This window comes from Schistocerca serialis, chromosome 5 (genome assembly GCF_023864345.2).
Source record: "Schistocerca serialis cubense isolate TAMUIC-IGC-003099 chromosome 5, iqSchSeri2.2, whole genome shotgun sequence".
NCBI lineage: Eukaryota > Metazoa > Arthropoda > Insecta > Orthoptera > Acrididae > Schistocerca > Schistocerca serialis.
In genome coordinates this window covers 186,015,456-186,037,376 of record NC_064642.1, presented here as the reverse complement: position 1 = coordinate 186,037,376, position 21,921 = coordinate 186,015,456, and positions in this window count along the sequence as shown.

The window sequence follows — 21,921 nt, the reverse complement described above, 5'->3', positions numbered from 1 at the left end:
TGTTTACATACTCTACATGCTGGCATTTGTGGTCAGAGTAGTGAAAATCCATATTCCAGCACCTAACACTGTCTTTAATATGTTTACATAGTATAACATAATCAATTCTGCTAGATGTGGACATTGTTACCCTGGTATAGAACCCAAGTTAAAAATATTCAGACTGAACAATCTACCCCTAGACATGATGACCTGCAGCCAACAATGAGAAAAGTGAAGATATGTAAAAAAGTTATTTGTATGTCTTACACCTCTTGATGCTTTTGGAAGAAATCAGTTTTTATGACATGCCTGAAAATTTGTTGGTGGTCCATGGGAGGGTAATAAAAAATTAATGTTACTATTTTGTAACAGCGCCTTATTAAACTTGTAGTTCAGTAATTTCCACACCTGTCGGTACCTGCTTTCTATGGAAATTTAACTATTTTATTGTTCTTGAAGCTTAAGGGTATTTTGCCTATCTCATATATCTTGCTCACCAGATGGAAGAGTTTTGTCATGGCTGGGTCTCCCAGGGTTATCAGTAGTTCTAATGGAATGTTGTCTACCCCTGGGGCCTTGTTCAAGTTAGGTCTTTCAATGCTCTGTCAAATTCTTCATGCAGTATCATATTTTCCATCTCATCTTCATCTACATTCTCTTCCATTTCCATATTATTGCCCTTCTACAGATCTCCTGTATCCTCCTTCCACTTTTCTGCTTTCCCTTTTCTTAGGACTGGTTTTCCATTTGAGCTCTTGAGATTCATAAAGGTGGTTCTCTCTTCTCCAAAGGTCTCTTTAATTTTCCTGTACATGGTACTTATCTTTCCCCTAGTGATATATGCTTCTAAATCATTTTACACTTCCTGTCACGCTCATTTTTTATATGTTTGTATTCCTTTTCACCTGCTTCATTTGTTGCATTTTCATATTTTCTTTTTTAATCAATTAAATTCAATATCTCTTGTGTTACCCAGGGATTTCTCTTAAGCCTTGCCTTTTTAGCTATCTGACCATATGCTGCCTTTACTATTTCATCTCTCAAAGCTACCTATTCTTTTTCTACTGTATTCCTTTCCCCTCTTCTTGTCAATACTTTCCTAATGCTCCATTGAAAGCTCTCAAAAAACTCTGATTCTTTCAGTTTATCCAGTTTCTATATCCTTAAATTCATTACTTTTTCCAGTTTCTTCAGTTTTAATCTACAGTTTGTAACCAATAGATTGTGGTCAGAGTCCACATCTGCCCCTGCAAATGTTTAAAATTTAAAATCTGGTTCAAAAATCTCGGTCTTACTATTATGTAAATAGTCTGAAACCTTTTGGTGTCTCCAGCTCTCCTCCACATGTACAACCTCCTTTCATGATTCCCAAAGCAAATGTTAGGAAAGATCAAATTATGCTCTGTGCAAATTTCTACCAGGCAGTTTTCTCTTTCATTCCTTTCTCCCAGTCCATATTCACCTACTATTTTTCATTCTCTTCCTTTTCATACTATCAAATTCCTGTCCCCCATGGCTATTAATCTTTCATCTCCCTTAACTATGTGAATAACTTCTTTTATCTCATCCTACATTTCTCCAACCTTTTCATTATCTATAGAGTTAGCTGGCATATAAATTTGTGCTACTGTGGTGTGTGTGTGCTTTTTGTCTGTCTTGGTTACTGTACTGCATTCACTGTTACACCTATTACACAGTAATCTCTGTTTCTTTAGAAGTTCCTTTACACTGGCTGTGTACCATAGAGAGTCCATCTCGTTATGAACTGTGCTACTAGGTATGCATCTACCCAGTCATGGTCAATTATTTTATTAATCTTGAGCCATAATTCCTCTACATGCTCCTCCCCTGTGCTGAAAGTTTTAAATTCATCGTTGAGATATGACACTACCGATTTTTTATCTAGTTTGCTGAACATGTATATCTTTCTGCTTGTTTTAGTTGTCTTTTGTACTCTGATAATAATTCTCACTACAGCTGCATCATGGTCACGCATACCAGTTTCAATGTGGACATCATCAAAGAGATCAGTTCCATTTGTTGCCATTACATCCAATATATTTCCATCAAGAGTGGGGTTTCAAACTGTATATTTTACACAGGTTTCAAGAAGTCATTTAGTGATGTACCACAGGAAATACAATCCCTCCCACCACTAACAAATCTGTAATTTTCCAAAATGATTGCTGAATGATTAAAGTCTCCACTGACATTAATATTATAATTGGGGAACTTACATACAAGTTTTCTCTAATGTTTTTGTTTATATCAGGAGCTGAGTCTGGTGGGTGGAAGAATCCAGTTATCATTTTATCCCACCCCTGATACTAAGTCTTGCCCAAACACTCTCACATGTAGCTTCAACTTCTGTCTTGTTGAATCTGAGTTTCTTGTCTACTGCAACAAGTACACCACCTCTGTTTCCCATTTGCCTATCGTATTGATATACACTTAAAGTATCGTTTTGATATACACTTAAAGTTTTCCCAAAAATCTTGCTGCTCTCAATTTCAGGTTTCAAATAGCTTTCTGTACCTTGTATAGTGTGAGTCACACTGCTATTCAAACTCTGGGACATTGTTGAAAATACTTTGCCATTTAACCATCAGGATTTTAACACTCTTGCCTATGGGAAGTATTTCTTTTGATGTAACACTGATACTTCTGGGATTCCTGCAGCTGTCATTATGTGGATTGCATGAGGCGATATCCAATCAAGATATCTAATCTAAAAAAACGCTTATGTGCACTCCACACACAGTCAGCTCATTGTGTAGTAGCCTCTGATGATGTGTAGTGCACACCTGACTCATTTACGGCTTCAAAGTCTCCTGTTCAGTGCTTCTACTCAACTCAGAAGCAAAGGGCCATGATCAGGTCTGGGGAAAATTCTGGAAATTGTGAGCTTCATTGAAACTCCATGCACAAAGCTGGTCTTCTCATCCTTCTGTGCTAGTTGCTGGAATGACCCAAATATGAACTCTGAGCCCAGGCAACTGTCATAATTTTTTCTATTGACGATTAACAGACCCAACCCTTTTTTTTGTCTTCTCTTGACAATGGACAAAAAAAGTTTCCCCAAAACAGGTGAATTGAGTTCCACTGGCTCAGTTTCAGTGAGAGACAGCACCTCAGACTTGTTCATTAAGGGATCTGTACAACACCTTGAGTCCTCTCTGATTCCTGTCCACACTCTACAGGATGCCTAGCTGTAGCACTGAAATACCACTCACAGTCAAGTGGATGTGTAATGATAGATCACAAACTTTCCAAAAAGCAGACAGGCTCCACAGTATCAGATTTTACTTGTGGTATGTTTGGTACTGGTACGACAGATATATGTCTCTTCAGAGCTCTTCCAACACAACAACTTGCCGCAGCTAACAATTGTTTGATGGTAGGATCAGGGTGCTTTCTAGCTGCTTACAAATATCAATCAACCCATTCCTTATTCTAGAACAGCATTCACAGTGGGGCTACATTTTGGCTGGTTTGATGTATTACAGGACAGTGCACAAATAACTTTAATTTAACTCTACTAAATATCTTTTGATATATTGAGCTAAAAATTTGATAATTCTCTATAATAATTGAAGCAAATGCACAAAATGAGATTTCTATTACTAATTAACTAACTGTGGTAAAAATTACTAATTTCCTAAATATTTTTGAGGTTAATTATAGTTATTAGGGTACTCAAAACCAGAGTTAATTTACAATAAATGTAAATAATATGTACACATAATACATGCTCCTCTTTAATTAAAAACTAAATGTAACAATATATTAGTTGTAATATTGGCTACAGTGCTAAATCACAAATGCTGATTTACTAAAAATTAGATTATGCACAGGACAATGATAGCTTCTGAAAATTCTCAAAACTGCATGCACATTTGCAGTGATATATAACGAAACTCATGGGTGATCTACTCTTTGGCAGTAGTTGCAAACCATCAATGCTGTTTTGCTACGAAATAAGTTATGTATTCAAAACACTCTTAAAAGTAAATTATGTAAATATAGTTGTTTAAGTGTCAAAAGAATCTCAAAAGTAAACCATTTCTTAATAATTATGCAATGCAATTAGAGAAGAGTTGTGTTAAGTGAGGACAGGCCTAATGTTCTCAAAAATTTTAAAAGCGCACAAATAAGTCTGAACCTACAATTGTCGATACAAGCTTGTTGCGGCGCTCGCGAATGTTTGAAATGTCACAAAATATCTCAATACAATCAGGTATTGATACAATCAATGAAACATTATGCAGAAGTAACACAAACTTTTTTCTCTTTTGCTTGCTGTGAGATGGGACAACAGAGCTTCCAGATTGTTTATAAAGAGTTTATAGTTTCCTGTAGGTGCTCTGTATATACTTGCTATGATAAAGGACTTATTATGAAATACTACTTACATTGTACAAGCTTCTAAATGCTGCTGTAAGCAAAATTTATTAGTATCAGTATTCTTGAAATTAAAACACTTTCTGACAAATGTGGCATGCAGATTGAAGTGGTTGATAGGGTTAAATTTCTGAAATTACAACTTGATAACAAAATCAGTTGCAAACGGCATACCACAGAAATGCTGCAACAACTAATAAAGTCATTATTTGCTGTGAGAATGATGCAAAATGTAGGAGATACACATACAAAAATAACTTGCATTCTATTATGTCATATTGGATCATAATCTGTGCTAACTTGTCAAACTGGGCAAAATTTTCTAGAGTGCAAAAGCGTGTAGTAAGACTCAATTGAAGTGTAAATTTGAGAACAACATGTAAAAACCTTTTCAAAGAACTTTGTGTTTTAAACACTGCTGCTGAGCATGTTTATTCCTTGATGAAATTTATATGTCTCTATTTCCAGCCAATAGTGAAATATGTAGTATCAATATTACAAGTAAGAATGATTTGCAGAAGACCTAACATCCATTATCTTGGTCCAAAAATGGGTCCAACACTCAGGAACTAATATTTTTTTAAAAATTGCCAGTAACAATTAAAAACTTGGTTTCAGATAAAGCACTACTTAAACTGAGTTTAGAAGACTTTATGACAGGCAAATCCTTTTACTGTGTATATGAATATCTTAACAGGGACTGTTAGACCAGCTTAAGTAAAAATGTGTGTTACATTTCAGTTGTGACAGCCCTTGGTCACAGCAGGCAAGATTAGGTATTTTGTGTGTGATAAATTTATTAAAAGTGTATGACTCTGTTTCATTCTGACAGCATATTAATTCTGTAAATACACTACTGGCCATTAAATTTCTACACCATGAAGGAGACGCGCTACAGACACGAAATTTAACTGACAGGAAGAAGCTGCTGTGATACGCAAATGATTAGCTTTTCAGAGCAATCACACTAGGTTGGCACTGGTGGTGACACCTACAACATCCTGACATGAGGGAAGTTTCCAACCGATTTCTCATACACTAACAGCAGTTGACTGGCATTGACTGGTGAAACACTGTTGTGATGCCTCGTGTAAGGAGGAGAAATGCAGACAATTACGATTCTGACTTTGATAAAGATCAGGTTGTAGCCTATCGCGATTACAGTTTATCGTATCGCGACATTGCTGCTCGTGTTGGTCGAGATCCAATGACTGTTAGCAGAATATGAAATCAGTGGGTTCAGGAGGGTAATACGGAATGCTGTGCTGGATCCCAATGGCCTCGTATCACTAGTAGTTGAGATGACAGGGTAACGGATCATGCAGCCACGTCTCGATCCCTGAATCAACAGGTGGGGATGTTTGCAAGACAACAACCATCTGCACAAATAGTTCAATCATGTTTGCAGCAGCATGGACAATCAGCTTGGAGACCATGGCTGCAGTTACACTTGACACTGCATCACAGACAGGAGCGCCTGCGATGGTGCACTCAACGATGATCCTGGGTGCACGAATGGCAAAACGTCATTTTTTTGGATGAATCCAGGTTCTGTTTACAGCATCATGATGGTCACATCCATGCGTTTGGCAACATTGCGGTGAACGCACATTAGAAGCGTGTATTCATCATCGCCGTACTGGCATATCACCTGGCGTGATGGTATGGGGTGCCATTGGTTACACGTCTCGGTCACCTCGTTCGCATTGATGGCACTTTGAACAGTGGATGTTACATTTCAAATGTGTTACGACCTGTGGCCCTACCCTTCATTCGATCCCCGCAAAACCCTATATTTCAGCAGCATAATGCATGACCACATGTTGCAGGTCCTGTACGGGCCTTTCTGGATGCAGAAAATGTTCAATTGCTGCCCTGGCCAACACATTCTCCAGATCTCTCACCAATTGAAAACGTCTGGTCAATGGTGGCCGAGCAACTGGCTCGTCAAAATACACCAGTCACTACTCTTGATGAACTGTGGTATCATGTTGAATCTGCATGATCAGCTGCACTTGTAAACGCCATCCAAGCTCTGTTTTGACTCAAAGCCCAAGTGTATCAAGGCCGTTATTATGGCTAAAGGTGGTTGTTTTGGGTATTGATTTCTCAGGATCTATGCACCCAAGTTGCGTGAAAATGTAATCACATGTCAGTTCTAGTATAATATATTTGTTCAATGAATACCCGTTTATCATCTGCATTTCTTCTTGGTGTAGTAATTTTAATGGCTAGTAGTGTATTAGCAGTTCCAGTTTACTGTAATGCATTCACATATCTTGACAATCTCCTGACAAATGATCAGGGAAGTGGGTATTGTATTCAAATACTTTATGTTTTTTATGTTATACTTTGTGACTTGTCTTACACCCATGAGAATCATCTCATTTTTGGATCTATGGAACGAGAACAGAATCTAAAATAATTGAAAGAAAAATTCCAAAGTTGGCTATTACATGATGAGCTACTGAGAACCAAAGTGGTCTAAGTCAAAAAATTTTAGTGTAGACACAAGGCATTGAAATTTGTTTTCAAGGAGTGTTATTATGATAAATCCCATCTGAGCTACTTGAGAGCACTCTTCCTCTCATGCTAGAGTGAAGTACATTTGTGGGAATAGCGGTATAAGTCAAGTAGTAAGGTCGTATGGTCATTTTGTTCTGTGTTCTTTCTCATGTTTATTTACACTCTTAAATCAAAAAGACATTGCAACAGTGCTAGTAATTATTAGCACTATTGCCTTTATTTACATTTGTAATATTGCTTGGCTTTTATTTATTTATTTTGATCCAACATCAACTGATCACAAAAAAAGTTTTTTTTTGTTCCAGTCTTCTGGATAAGTCAAAGCCTTACTTACTAGAGTTACACATTATTGCCTGGCACTTTTATCTACACAACTTTTTCTAAATTTAGTTGAGAGAACAATGTTACATATACGGACTATACATAAAAACAATTTGGTATTGCAATACTTAGATTAAGGAATCTACAGTTTGTGACACAGTATTCAGATCTGAGATTCAAATATTTGCACTTTGTGACACAGTCTAAGATCCGAGATTACATATATTTTTAGATAGATGGTCTTCCATCATACGAGTGTCCTAAATCTAGAAACTCATCTATTGAATATACAGGACTGTTTAGGAGCCATAATTTTAGATTCTTTTTTAGTTTTGTGATGGACAATTTGGAGATATTAGGATGGAAACAATTCAGTAGTTTTATGCCTGCATAGCGAGGGCTTTTCTCATAAAGTGTTGTTCTATGAGAGGTGATGTGGGGTCTCTCTCTACCTCTAGTGTTGTGATTGTGTATTTCTTTATTAAGTGTTTTGTAACTTTTTACTGTCATAATGATTATCTTCAGTACATCCAGGTTATGAACAGTTAGTATTTTAAATTCCTTAAACAAATTTCTTCAGGACTCACTGGAACATTTCTTCCCATAATTCTAAGTGCCTTCTTTTCTAAGATAAGTACACTTTTCATATTACCTTTACTACTGGATCCCCATACCTCTATCCCATAGCTTAGATGGGATTCAAATAGTGCAAAATATAATTGCCTCAGAGTGGAGATGTTAGAAAAAGGTGTCAGTTTTCTTAGGAAATATATGGTAGTACATAGCTTCTTGCAAACATCATTTACATGATCAGACCAGTTTACCTCTGCATCAAGTGTCAGGCCAAGAAATTTGGTCAAGTATTGGTTTTTAATGTATTTGTCACCCATTAAAATTTGGTTTTCATGAGTTTTTTGCCTCCTGAGATCAAATTCAATATAGACAGATTTATTTGTGTTTAATTTTAGTTTGTTTTCATTAAAATACTGCAGAATTTAGACTGCTGCAGTACTGGATTCCACTTCAAGCTGCAAATAGCTTGGATTTCAGCATATTAATGTGGTATCATCTACATATAAGATAGCTGTTGCATGGTTTGTTATGGACTGAATATCATTAACATAAATAATAAAAAGAAGTGGTCCTAATATTGACCCCTGTGGAATACCAAAACTTATGTCAGTGGTGTTTGATTTGTATGCTCCCTCTGCAGTGCTAATAGTCAAGTATGACATCAGATTATGGGCTGTGCCTCGAATGCCATAGTTCCACAGTTTGTTCAGCAACATGGTCCTATCAACACAGTCAAATGCTTTTTATAAGTCTAGAAAGATGTCACATACATGTTCTTTATTATCTATTGCTTGAGTGACACCTTCGATTAAGTTGGATGCTGCTGTAATGGTGGATGACCCCTTGACAAACCCATACTGCCCCTTAAAAATCACTTTTTTGCATACCAGGAAGTTCCAGATTCTTATGTATATTGCTTCCTCAAAGATTTTGGATATTATTGGAAGAACAGAAATGGGTTGAAATTTTTCTTCTAGATTTCTGTTTCCTTTTTAAAAAATAGTCAGAACTCTAGCAATTTGCAACTCATCAGAAAATAGACCATCTTCAATATGAAAGTTGATAACTGTTGATAAAGATGATGCAATATTATGTATACATTTCTTAAGAGTGTCCAGACTAAGTTCATCATATCCTGCTGGTGTTTCTCTGAATTTGTATTTATGATTTTTATGCTGATTGTTTATGCTGCAGCCAACAGAAGCAAAGTAATTGTTAAATAGATCTTCCATCTTATTCTTATCAGTTTTTATTGTGCCATTTAACAGCAAGTCATTTTCAGTTGTATGTTTCCCAGATTTAACTATTTCTCTATTTACTAGTCACCATGATGTTTTGGAGATATAATGAGTTTTGAATGACACTTTCAAAATTTTGATGTTTTTCTGAAATTAGGAGGTCTGCATAGTATTTCTGATACTTTTTGAATTCTTCTTTTTATTTTTTACTGCTCAAGTCATTTAACACAGCATACTCATACCATCTTAGTTTTTCTCTAGCCTCAGTCACTGAACTTGATATCCAGTTTCAGGTTACAGCATGCGACTGAATTCTCTTTTTTATTATTGGGCAGGCTTCGTTGAGAATGTAGTATAGTTCACTTGAGAATGTGCCATAACCATGATGTGTCATTAGAATACTGTTCCAATTCACATTCCTTAGCATATTATTGAAATGAGTTATATTTTGGTCTGTATTCATCTTAGTATATCTGTAGCAACTATGTGTAGGAACCTTTTTTATGTGCACACTTAGTTCTACTGCATGGTGGTCTGACAAAGCACCTATAATAACAGAAGATGTAAGATCGTAAAGGTGAATACCAGTGATTATGTAATCTATTGCAGACTGGCATGTTTCAGTCTCCCTGGTTGCAGTGTTTATCAGGTATCTTACAATATATTCAAGCATAGTATACTTGAATAGTCTAGTGTGTAACTTATCTGCTAATACATTTATATTGAAATCTCCTATAAATACTGACTTGTTCAAGTGTGATATAAAAACATTCTCTATCATGTCACAAAACTTTGTTAAGAAAACTTCAAAGTTTCCACCTGGCGGTCTATATAAACATATGACATAAATTTCATCATTTGGTACCTTTATAAGTGCTGCACATAATTCAATTGTTCCTTGTAATGAATATTTACTTACATTTACAGAATTAAAATCAAATGTGCTTTTTACATACATTGACACACCACCACCTCTGATAGAAGATCTGCAAAACTTATTAGCTAATACCATGTTTAGAGGTTTAAAAAGTTCTAATTTGGCATCAGATACCAAACACATCATGCATAGTTTCATTTACAAACACGTCTAATTATTCATATTTCTTGCTCAAGCCATGTACATTATGGTAGATTATTTTAAAGTTGTAAACGCCTTGTTGTAGATTTCTCTGCTTTTCCAACTCAAATAAGGTCATATGTCTGTTTATTTTGTGGGCTTCCTCCTCTTTCTGATTTCCACTAAAAAAATCATTTAGATGGGATGGAGGTACTGGCTTCCGTCTGCTGTCTGAAGATTTTTAGTTGACAGTACTGATTCTGCTATTGTGGATGGTTCTGCTGTTGCTAATGATGGTTCTGTTCCTTTTGCTGTCGATTTTCCTGCTGGTATTAGGGCTGGCTCTGCAGTTGATGGGGCTGTTACTACATTTGTTGTAGTTAGTTTAACTGTTCTTGATGTTTTTACTACTTTCGGTGGAGTTGGTCCTGCTACCATAGATTCTGTTGCCGCTGCTGGTATCAGAGGTGGCTTTGCTGTTGATGTAGCTGCTGTTGCTGCTTTTGTTGCTGTTGTTGTTGCTGCTGTGATTGTTTCTGATGCTTTTAGCATTTTTTGTGGAAATACTTCTGCTGGTGGTTGCTTTAAAACTAACGGATTTAGGGGTGCTCATCACAGTTTGCCCTTCTTCACACAGGATTTCTGGCTATACTTCTTTTGTGCTTTAATGGAAAGAGTATTTTTTGAGAATTTTTGCTTGGAAGAATGGGCTGTTGGAGCTAATGGTAATGACATACTGTCACTGTGTTTGTTGAATCTCTCTAACATTTCACTGATTTTCCCACACAAAAGTTTCTCGCCCTTTTTGTTCAGATGAATCCCATGTTTTCTGAAGCAGTCTCTCTTAAGAAAATCTGTACAAAGAAAGTTTGTATTTGGATACATTTTGCGCATTTCCTGAAATTGTGAGTTGGCTTCCCTAATTTCAGCATTTACACACAAAGTGGGGATGAGGTCATGTCTACAAGGAATGCTAGTGACAATCACGTTCTGCTTCTTAGTACTGTCCAGAAATTTCCTTAAGTTGTGCACAGCATTTAGTAACTCATTCCTGTACACATCATTGTCACCTCCAATTAATAAAATATAATGATTTGTGCTTTTTTGTTGTCTTTTATGACGTTCTTTATAATTTTCCGCATTGGAGCACCTGGTTTTACACAACTGTAGCCTTTTAAGTCATGATGATTATTGAGAAATTCTGCAAGACTGCATCCATGGCTATCAGAGTAAATATTTAGCCTACCTCATTTTTTGTGCTGTTGGCAGTGTACAATGTTTTTGGAGTAAATAGTGATGTTTCAGCAGGTGCCACAGGTTCTCTAACAATTTAATGTACTTTCTAGTTGCTTTTAAGTCTTTGAATACTTCATTTTTCACATTTAGTTCGAGTTCAGCGTTACAAATCTCTGTGGCAGCTTCTCAGCTGTTCACAGATGATTAGTCACACGAAAATACATTATTGCGATTTACTTTCGCAAAGCAGCTTGAATGATACCATATATGTTTTGCTGGACACGTTCTAACACCGGTTTTCACTTTTTCACCACATGTTCATTTGGGATATGACTTTGGCATCAAAAGGCTCCCTAGGAGTAGGTTCCTGCATTCTGTGGAATGTAGAACAACACATACAATGCTCATCATGTCATAGCAAATACTGACACAGAAACTGGTCAAAATCTGAATTTTAAACTTGTGCTAATTTGGATAGAGATACTAAAGAAATCAAGAAATGAGATCAATAAGGCTGACCACAAGGATACTCCTTTCTGCCAAACGATTAGGATTTTGGAGTTATTGAGATGAAATAAGGAACAGCTCAAATTTTCACTCTGGGTGATTGGTGTAGTGTCATTCAAAAGGCAATGAGAAAAAAATCCTTTACCATTCATAGAATGGCACTTAATGATTCTGTCTCAAGAAAGGATCTAGAGAACAGTGTCACACTTAGAAAGAATAATATGCAGAATGAAAAGTTCAGTTGGTTTCATGCTCAATGGCTTTGTTTCCAGAAAAACTGCCCACATCTCATTTTATATGAAGATGCAGGAATCCTTTCCAAAACTTTGGATGTTACTACTTCACATCATGCTCATGGCTGTCCTTGCATGACTTGTGTTCAACTCATCCCTCTCAACAGTGCTGCACAGTCTATCACTGAGGCAAAAAGGAGAGACATGATGACACTTCTCCCGTACATCCCTCTGGTGTACCACCCTTTCTTCAACCAACTGACAGATGCAAGTTTAGTTCAGGAATATGAGCCTGGATATGTTGATCCTTTAGCAGAGGAAGATGATGTGGTCAGTGAAATTGAGTAAACAGATGTTCTCCACTGTAAAGCCTTTTGAAATATCATCATGATGAAAATTACACTTTAAGCAGTTTTCACATTTAGAAGCAACAATTTATTTATAATCTTTAGATGAACTCATTGCTGAGCTATTAGACAGACCCAGTAGGTAGCACTCTAATATGTAACAACAGTAATGCAATTATTTTAACTCAGTTTGTTAGAGAAGGGTCCATAATGGGAGCAATGAATGCATATTCACATTTTTTGTATCACATTATGTTTACGTTTTATAAATAAATTACAATTATGGAGATTAAAAGATAGCATATTCCTTCTCAGTTATTCAACTTCATCAAAATGTTTATAAAGTGAGTGGTACAACTCTTGATTTATGCCAATTTACATTTCACACTGAGTAAATTGCTGAGAGGAAAAGTATTACTGCAACTTTTAGGGACTATAAAAAGGAATGTAATGTTCAAACAACTAAAATGTCTGCATTAAACGTAATTATAATATTTCATTTGCACATTTCATCAAATGAATAATGTATCATTGTTAAGCATGAATTTACATTAATATAATGCAAAACCTTTCATTTCTCAGAACTGGTAAAAATTGGCTCTCAGTGGCTCATATATAAATAAACATGTGAATTGCATTGATTTCTCACTTAATTGTTTCTGTGCCAACTTCTACATTGGCATGCCAACGAAGAACACTGTAGCATCACCAAAGAAGAACACTGGAGCATGATTTTATCTCAGTCAAAATCGCTAAAATGTGCAGCACAAACAAAGCATGTCTTCTACCTATCGCAGCTAACAATGTTGTAACTTTTTGCAGTCCAGGTATCTTTTTACCACTTACTATTTTTGTTTCAAAAGGCTGGTGTTACATCTACAGGCATTATTTTGATTTAAAAGTAAAAGTTTTGTAACATGTGTTAATTTTGGAACAGAATAATGTCTGCCATTTGAAACAAAAATAGTAAGTGGTACAAAGATATACTGATTGGTGAAGTTACCATGAGTGACTGTATACGTCTTAAACACAGATGACTAGAAACATTTATATGCATAACTAGTATTATGAATTGCATTATTGGCAATGTGTAATACTGAGGAGAAGAAATATATATTATGCTGTGGTGAGAAATTTTAACATATTATTTGATACAAAGTTGACCCCTCATCTCATTGGACTACTCTGTACTCATCATTGCACTTCAACACTGCTAGAAAACTGAGATAATAGATGTAGGCTCTGCTATTGTGTCATCCATACTATTTGAATTATGTTTTGATAAATGAAGAGAAGAATAAGATTACTTTGTTTTTATGCTTGAAGCTGGAGCTCTTCTTTATTATGTAGCCATGTAGCAACATCATCAAAATTTAGGTCTAGTTCACATCACCAAATTTAGTAGCATGAATTGTTTTCATTGCTTGACAAATGTGGTATGCATAAGCACTACCATATCAGTACATAGATGTTTTACCTGGGCTAGGTATATCAGATTTGTTGAATTCAGAATTATGATTTACATCTGTAGTGAGACAATTACAGCTGGAGTGAGCATTACTGATTTACATTACTTAGCTTGTACATAAAATTCATCTCAGATGCTTTATATGGCTATAAAAATCAAAGGAGCTTCGGATTACTTCAGGTTTACTTACACATACTGAATAATTCAAGTTGAAACACACCCTAATGATCTACTGATAATTTGTTACACATTGGGGAGAGAGATATTGTAATTTACTTGAAATATTCTGTCACTAGAAAAAAAAGGAAGAAAAATTATAATCATATGGTCTTGTGGAAAGGACATATGCATTTGCAGTTAAATAATCTATGCTGGGTAAATACCGATAGCATCCAGAAGAGATTGATGGTCGTTAGACCGAGATAAGGGTAAGCTTAGAGAAATGACATACTGTAAATTGACTATTTGTATAGGGAGATCTATGGAACTATCACTGTGTTATGTTTGGAATGCAAAACTGAGATAGGAATTGTGCTTGTCTACCTCAGAATAAGTTACATAGGTAACTGTATCCATGTAGCATAAAAACCAGAAAAAAATTAGTTACTGTCAGGACATAACATACGGAGTTGTTCCAGGTTACTACATCTCATCACCCTCAGATTGAGTTACATAGACAGATATTCAAAAATAACTGACTGGATAATGCAACGGCATTCAAGTGTTATCAGACACATTAAAAATTAGCTGCAATTCAAATATTTTTCATTTTCATAACTTGTACATGTTGAAATAATAGAAACTTGCACTTGTCATTACGATTTATACAAAAATATACAAATTTTGTGAATAGCTCTACAAATGTACAGGCAATAAGTTTAACATTCTACAAATTCTTGATTATTTCATTCTGTACATTTTATACAGTGTTATTTTTGTTCATTATAATAGGTAGTACTTTAATGTTGTTACCAAACTGTAGCAATAATAATAACATTTCCTCACTTTAGTCTCATGGCACACTTTGCATCTAGATGAGGCATTGAGTCCATTCCCAGGCAGTCCTCACAATGTCCACAATCATGGGTCATGCTTAGCAACCAATTACAAAATATCCTGTGTTAGCAAAATGATACACATATCATCAGACCTAGGGCAGAGGAATATAAATTTTTTCAGCCGTCCATACTAATATTATATATATAAAAATAACCATGTTTGTTACATTTTCATGACTAAAATTTAGTAAATGTGTAGTACAAGATATTTATTGATATACAGAATATTACATCTACATCTACATCTACATCGATACTCCGCAAGCCACCCAACGGTGTGTGGCGGAGGGCACTTTACGTGCCACTGTCATTACCTCCCTTTCCTGTTCCAGTCGCGTATGGTTCGCGGGAAGAACGACTGTCTGAAAGCCTCCGTGCGCGCTCTAATCTCTCTAATTTTACATTCGTGATCTCCTTGGGAGGTATAAGTAGGGGGAAGCAATATATTCGATACCTCATCCAGAAACGCACCCTCTCGAAACCTGGACAGCAAGCTACACCGCGATGCAGAGCGCCTCTCTGGCAGAGTCTGCCACTTGAGTTTATTAAACATCTCCGTAACGCTATCACGGTTACCAAATAACCCGGTGACGAAACGCGCCGCTCTTCTTTGGATCTTTTCTATCTCCTCCGTCAACCCGACCTGGTACGGATCCCACACTGATGAGCAATACTCAAGTATAGGTCGAACGAGTGTTTTGTAAGCCACCTCCTTTGTTGATGGACTACATTTTCTAAGCACTCTCCCAATGAATCTCAACCTGGTACCCGCCTTACCAACAATTAATTTTATATGATCATTCCACTTCAAATCGTTCCGTACGCATACTCCCAGATATTTTACAGAAGTAACTGCTACCAGTGTTTGTTCCGCTATCATATAATCATACAATAAAGGATCCTTCTTTCTATGTATTCGCAATACATTACATTTGTCTATGTTAAGGGTCAGTTGCCACTCCCTGCACCAAGTGCCTATCCGCTGCAGATCTTCCTGTATTTCGCTACAATTTTCTAATGCAGCAACTTTTCTGTATACTACAGCATCATCCGCGAAAAGCCGCATGGAACTTCCGACACTATCTACTAAGTCATTTATATATATTGTGAAAAGCAATGGTCCCATAACACTCCCCTGTGGCACGCCAGAGGTTACTTTAACGTCTGTAGACGTCTCTCCATTGATAACAACATGCTGTGTTCTGTTTGCTAAAAAATCTTCAATCCAGCCACACAGTTGGTCTGATATTCCGTAGGCTCTTACTTTGTTTATCAGGCGACAGTGCGGAACTGTATCGAACGCCTTCCGGAAGTCAAGAAAAATAGCATCTACCTGGGAGCCTGTATCTAATATTTTCTGGGTCTCATGAACAAATAAGGCGAGTTGGGTCTCACACGATCGCTGTTTCCGGAATCCATGTTGATTCCTACATAGTAGATTCTGGGTTTCCAGAAATGACATGATACGCGAGCAAAAAACATGTTCTAAAATTCTACAAGAGATCGACGTCAGAGATATAGGTCTATAGTTTTGCGCATCTGCTCGACGACCCTTCTTGAAGACTGGGACTATCTGTGCTCTTTTCCAATCATTTGGAACCCTCCGTTCCTCTAGAGACTTGCGGTACACGGCTGTTAGAAGGGGGGCAAGTTCTTTCGCGTACTCTGTGTAGAATCGAATTGGTATCCCGTCAGGTCCAGTGGACTTTCCTCTATTGAGTGATTCCAGTTGCTTTTCTATTCCTTGGACACTTATTTCTATGTCAGCCATTTTTTCGTTTGTGCGAGGATTTAGAGAAGGAACTGCAGTGCGGTCTTCCTCTGTGAAACAGCTTTGGAAAAAGGTGTTTAGTATTTCAGCTTTACGCGTGTCATCCTCTGTTTCAATGCCATCATCCTCCCGTAGTGTCTGGATATGCTGTTTCGAGCCACTTACTGATTTAACGTAAGACCAGAACTTTCTAGGATTTTCTGTCAAGTCGGTACATAGAATTTTACTTTCGAATTCAATGAACGCTTCACGCATAGCCCTCCTTACGCTAACTTTGACATCGTTTAGCTTCTGTTTGTCTGAGAGGTTTTGGCTGCGTTTAAACTTGGAGTGGAGCTCTCTTTGCTTTCGCAGTAGTTTCCTAACTTTGTTGTTGTACCACGGTGGGTTTTTCCCGTCCCTCACAGTTTTACTCGGCACGTACCTGTCTAAAACGCATTTTACGATTGCCTTGAACTTTGTCCATAAACACTCAACATTGTCAGTGTCGGAACAGAAATTTTCGTTTTGATCTGTTAGGTAGTCTGAAATCTGCCTTCTATTACTCTTGCTAAACAGATAAACCTTCCTCCCTTTTTTTATATTCCTATTAACTTCCATATACAGGGATGCTGCAACGGCCTTATGATCACTGATTCCCTGTTCTGTACATACAGAGTCAAAAAGTTCGGGTCTGTTTGTTATCAGTAGGTCCAAGATGTTATCTCCACGAGTCGGTTCTCTGTTTAATTGCTCGAGGTAATTTTCGGATAGTGCACTCAGTATAATGTCACTCGATGCTCTGTCCCTACCACCCGTCCTAAACATCTGAGTGTCCCAGTCTATATCTGGTAAATTGAAATCTCCACCTAAGACTATAACATGCTGAGAAAATTTATGTGAAATGTATTCCAAATTTTCTCTCAGTTGTTCTGCCACTAATGCTGCTGAGTCGGGAGGTCAGTAAAAGGAGCCAATTATTAACCTAGTTCGGTTGTTTAGTGTAACCTCCACCCATAATAATTCACAGGAACTATCCACTTCTACTTCACTACAGGATAAACTACTACTAACAGCGACGAACACTCCACCACCGGTTGCATGCAATCTATCCTTTCTAAACACCGTCTGTACCTTTGTAAAAATTTCGGCAGAATTTATCTCTGGCTTAAGCCAGCTTTCTGTACCTATAACGATTTCAGCTTCGGTGCTTTCTATCAGCGCTTGAAGTTCCGGTACTTTACCAACGCAGCTTCGACAGTTGACAATTACAATACCGATTGCTGCTTGGTCCCCGCATGTCCTGACTTTGCCCCACACCCGTTGAGGCTGTTGCCCTTTCTGTACTTGCACAAGGCCATCTAACCTAAAAAACCGCCCAGCCCACGCCACACAACCCCTGCTACCCGTGTAGCCGCTTGTTGCGTGTAGTGGACTCCTGACCTATCCAGCGGAACCCGAAACCCCACCACCCTATGGCGCAAGTCGAGGAATCTGCAGCCCACACGGTCGCAGAACCGTCTCAGCCTCTGATTCAGACCCTCCACTCGGCTCTGTACCAAAGGTCCGCAGTCAGTCCTGTCGACGATGCTGCAGATGGTGAGCTCTGCTTTCATCCCGCTAGCGAGACTGGCAGTCTTCACCAAATCAGATAGCCGCCGGAAGCCAGAGAGGATTTCCTCCGATCCATAGCGACACACATCATTGGTGCCGACATGAGCGACCACCTGCAGACGGGTGCACCCTGTACCCTCCATGGCATCCGGAAGGACCCTTTCCACATCTGGAATGACTCCCCCTGGTATGCACACGGAGTGCACATTGGTTTTCTTCCCCTCTCTTGCTGCCATATCCCTAAGGGGCCCCATTACGCGCCTGACGTTGGAGCTCCCAACTACCAGTAAGCCCACTCTCTGCGACTGCCCGGATCTTGCAGACTGAGGGGCAACCTCTGGAACAGGACAAGCAGCCATGTCAGGCCGAAGATCAGTATCAGCCTGAGACAGAGCCTGAAACCGGTTCGTCAAACAAACTGGAGAGGCTTTCCGTTCAGCCCTCCGGAATGTCTTTCGCCCCCTGCCACACCTTGAAACGACCTCCCACTCTACCACAGGTGAGGGATCAGCCTCAATGCGGGCAGTATCCCGGGCAACCACAGTCTTAGTCCGATCAGGGGATGCGTGGGACGAGCTGGCCGTCCCCGACAAACCCCCATCCGGACCCCCACAGTGATGCCCATTGGCAACAGCCTCAAGCTGTGTGACCGAAGCCAACACTGCCTGAAGCTGGGAGCGAAGGGATGCCAACTCAGCCTGCATCCGAACACAGCAGTTGCAGTTACATGAACTAGAGACAAATATTTACCCTTTGAAATAGTTTTTTACTCTTTGACTTTTGCATTATAACTTACATGTGAAAATGCTTTTCTTAATTGATATATCCTTCATAATATGATTCAAGATAATGACTACAATGTTAATGTAATCCTCAAAATGTTTAATACGTACTTCCATACTAATATTATTAAATGCTAAAGAAACTCTGCCTAGTATGCTGTAACAAGTAAACTACTTAACTGATTTTGATGAAATTTGGCATGGAGGTAGCTTGAACCACAAAGAAAAAGAAAGATACTTTAGTGACTAAAAAAATCTATCCCTAGGAAAGCAGTAGGGAGTGAAACACCTTCCTTAACATCACTGGCCATGACCCATGTTATAAATTATTAAATTTGTTTCATAATGAACGTGTTGTATAATGTGTAGGTATCTCAATAGTGTGATATATAGATGGGTGTTCCTTCCCTTGCCCCTCTGCATGCACTACATTGTACTTTGGGGTAGTTGGTGTTGGGGAGGACGTGGGGGATGGGTACTGGCACACGCACATAACAAGCTACACTCACCCAAACATGCAAACATTTGAAGGCAGCTGACATTACTCAATTATGAAAGCTTACTTATTCACCATCATAATGTTCTACTAACATGCAAGTGCAGCCATGGGTAACACCCAGTTTACTATATATTAGCATTATATGAAGACACATTATAGAATTACTATAACTAATGGAATGGAAGCTGGTTTATTCTCAACTGAAGCCACTCAAGATGAGGAAATTTGACCTTACTGAAAACAAAGTCAAACTGAATGGAATGTTTAGATTTTGCAGGGCATTTTCAAAATTAAAGCTTTACTGTAGTTTTACACTGTCAGAACATCCATTTTCATTTCATGTACTGCAATTCATTAATCAACAGAACATCATTTCCTCCAGTGCATTATTACTTGAAACCTCAGACTGTCAAAACTTTAATATTTCATTCAACTTTTGCTTAAAAACAAATAAATTACATCTACAGAACCAAATGATGAGTAAACTCTTAGATCTTTTCACCATAATGAAACTGTATTTACCTCCACATAGTTAGCCTTTATTATTTTAGACATATTCAGCATAAATTATTTATGAGATGTAGATGTCATTTTGCAACACTGTACTAACACTTTAGGCTTGATGAAAAATTGTAATTAACATTCCGAAGTCTTACCCATTTTGGCATTAAGCCATTTTGAGAGGATCTGATAGTGGAAATTAGCATACATGAAGAACAGAACATGACATTAAGTTAAATGCAAGAAATAAATCATGAACAAGATGACTGATGATGATGATCGGCAAGCTTACTTCCTGTACACATTCGTGGGATGCTCACATTAGCTCAACCCACATATTTGCAGATACCAGAAACAGACTGAGGAATCTCATCTGGATTATGTTGTTGCCCAGTATATACAGCTTTGTTTGCCTCACTCCTGTGGACACCACACTGCTGCCAGTATCAGGAAGAACGGTAAACCCGCATGCGACTTGCTTTGTGGTACCTGAGAACTGTAGTTTTGCCATTATGCATTTATGAAGTATGGCTACCTCACATATTACTCTTTCAGGAGCAGAGCTTGGGAGCCAGGAGAAAGTGCAGGTAATCACTCTGCAGCTAGCACATGTCTTATGATAATGTCAGTGAATACGTGATGGTAACAGGCCAGTTAGAAGTAATTGGGCAGTTGCCAATGTCATCTGTGTGAATGGCTGGGTGCACAGTGAGAATGTCCTCATGCAGCCAGTTAGTGACAGCAGTTTCAGGCACAGCCAGCTGCAAACTGTCCTAGGTAATATAAGTAATATGTGGCATAGGCATCACAGCTGTGGGACCTATGAAATGGTGTAATCTTCAAGAACACTAGTACACCGACAATATAACATCGCAGAAGCACAGCATGTACTTGATCTGGCATTTGTGTCAGATGTAGCAGAAGCAGGGAGACTACACAAAGTGTCTGTACTCATGTGACTACTATGACATAATTCTAATGTGGACCCTGGGACTGCACCAGACAAACCCAGTGGCATGGAGGGCGATGTCTGGAGCTTGACTGTAACGCTAACATTGAAAATGGCATGGAAATTGATCTGGCCTCAACACTCAATGTGGTGGATGCACAGGGGGCAAACATGGACCCACAAGCTGTGATGGACAAGGTGCTGATGACGCAGAACGTGATGTCAGGAGCCAGAATGGAGATGATTAGCTGATGGTGTGGCCCACTGAGGTAGGGTCTGTACAGCAAGTGGTGGTTTGGGTGCCAGATTCTAACCCCATGTTGTGGCTGGGGTGCATGTAGTCTGTGTCAGATGGCAGGTTGTGTTTATAATGTGCCACATTCATTTGAAGCACACTCAGTCACCGGCATGCATGGTGTAGTCCACTGGTGACTGTGGCGCAGGTGCCCCAGGTGCCAGTGATGAGTATGGTCAAGGCAGAAGTGCTGGCTGGTTAGGCGAGGTGGGTGAGGCACACGGCAGTGTGGTAACATTTCACAGCATTGTGTGCTACTGCCAGCTATGGTTGTAGACTCTGCTGAAGTCCTTCCTTCACAGGTGTAACAGTGTCATCTGTTGACAGCTCATCTTCTGCTGGGTCAAAGAAATGATTGGTGGTCTGAGTAGTCAAGATGTAAGCTGACTTCTCTTGGTTTGATGAGACTTTAGTCAGCTTGTCATTGTACTTGATGTTGAGTATTCGCTCACCATGGGTCATCACACAGTATGGTCCTGAGAAGCTGGCAGCTGTACTACATCAGAGTGCAACATAATGTGAGTACAGAGTTGTACACTGGCATGGATGAAGACTTTTCTTATCATTCCATGTCATTGTATGTG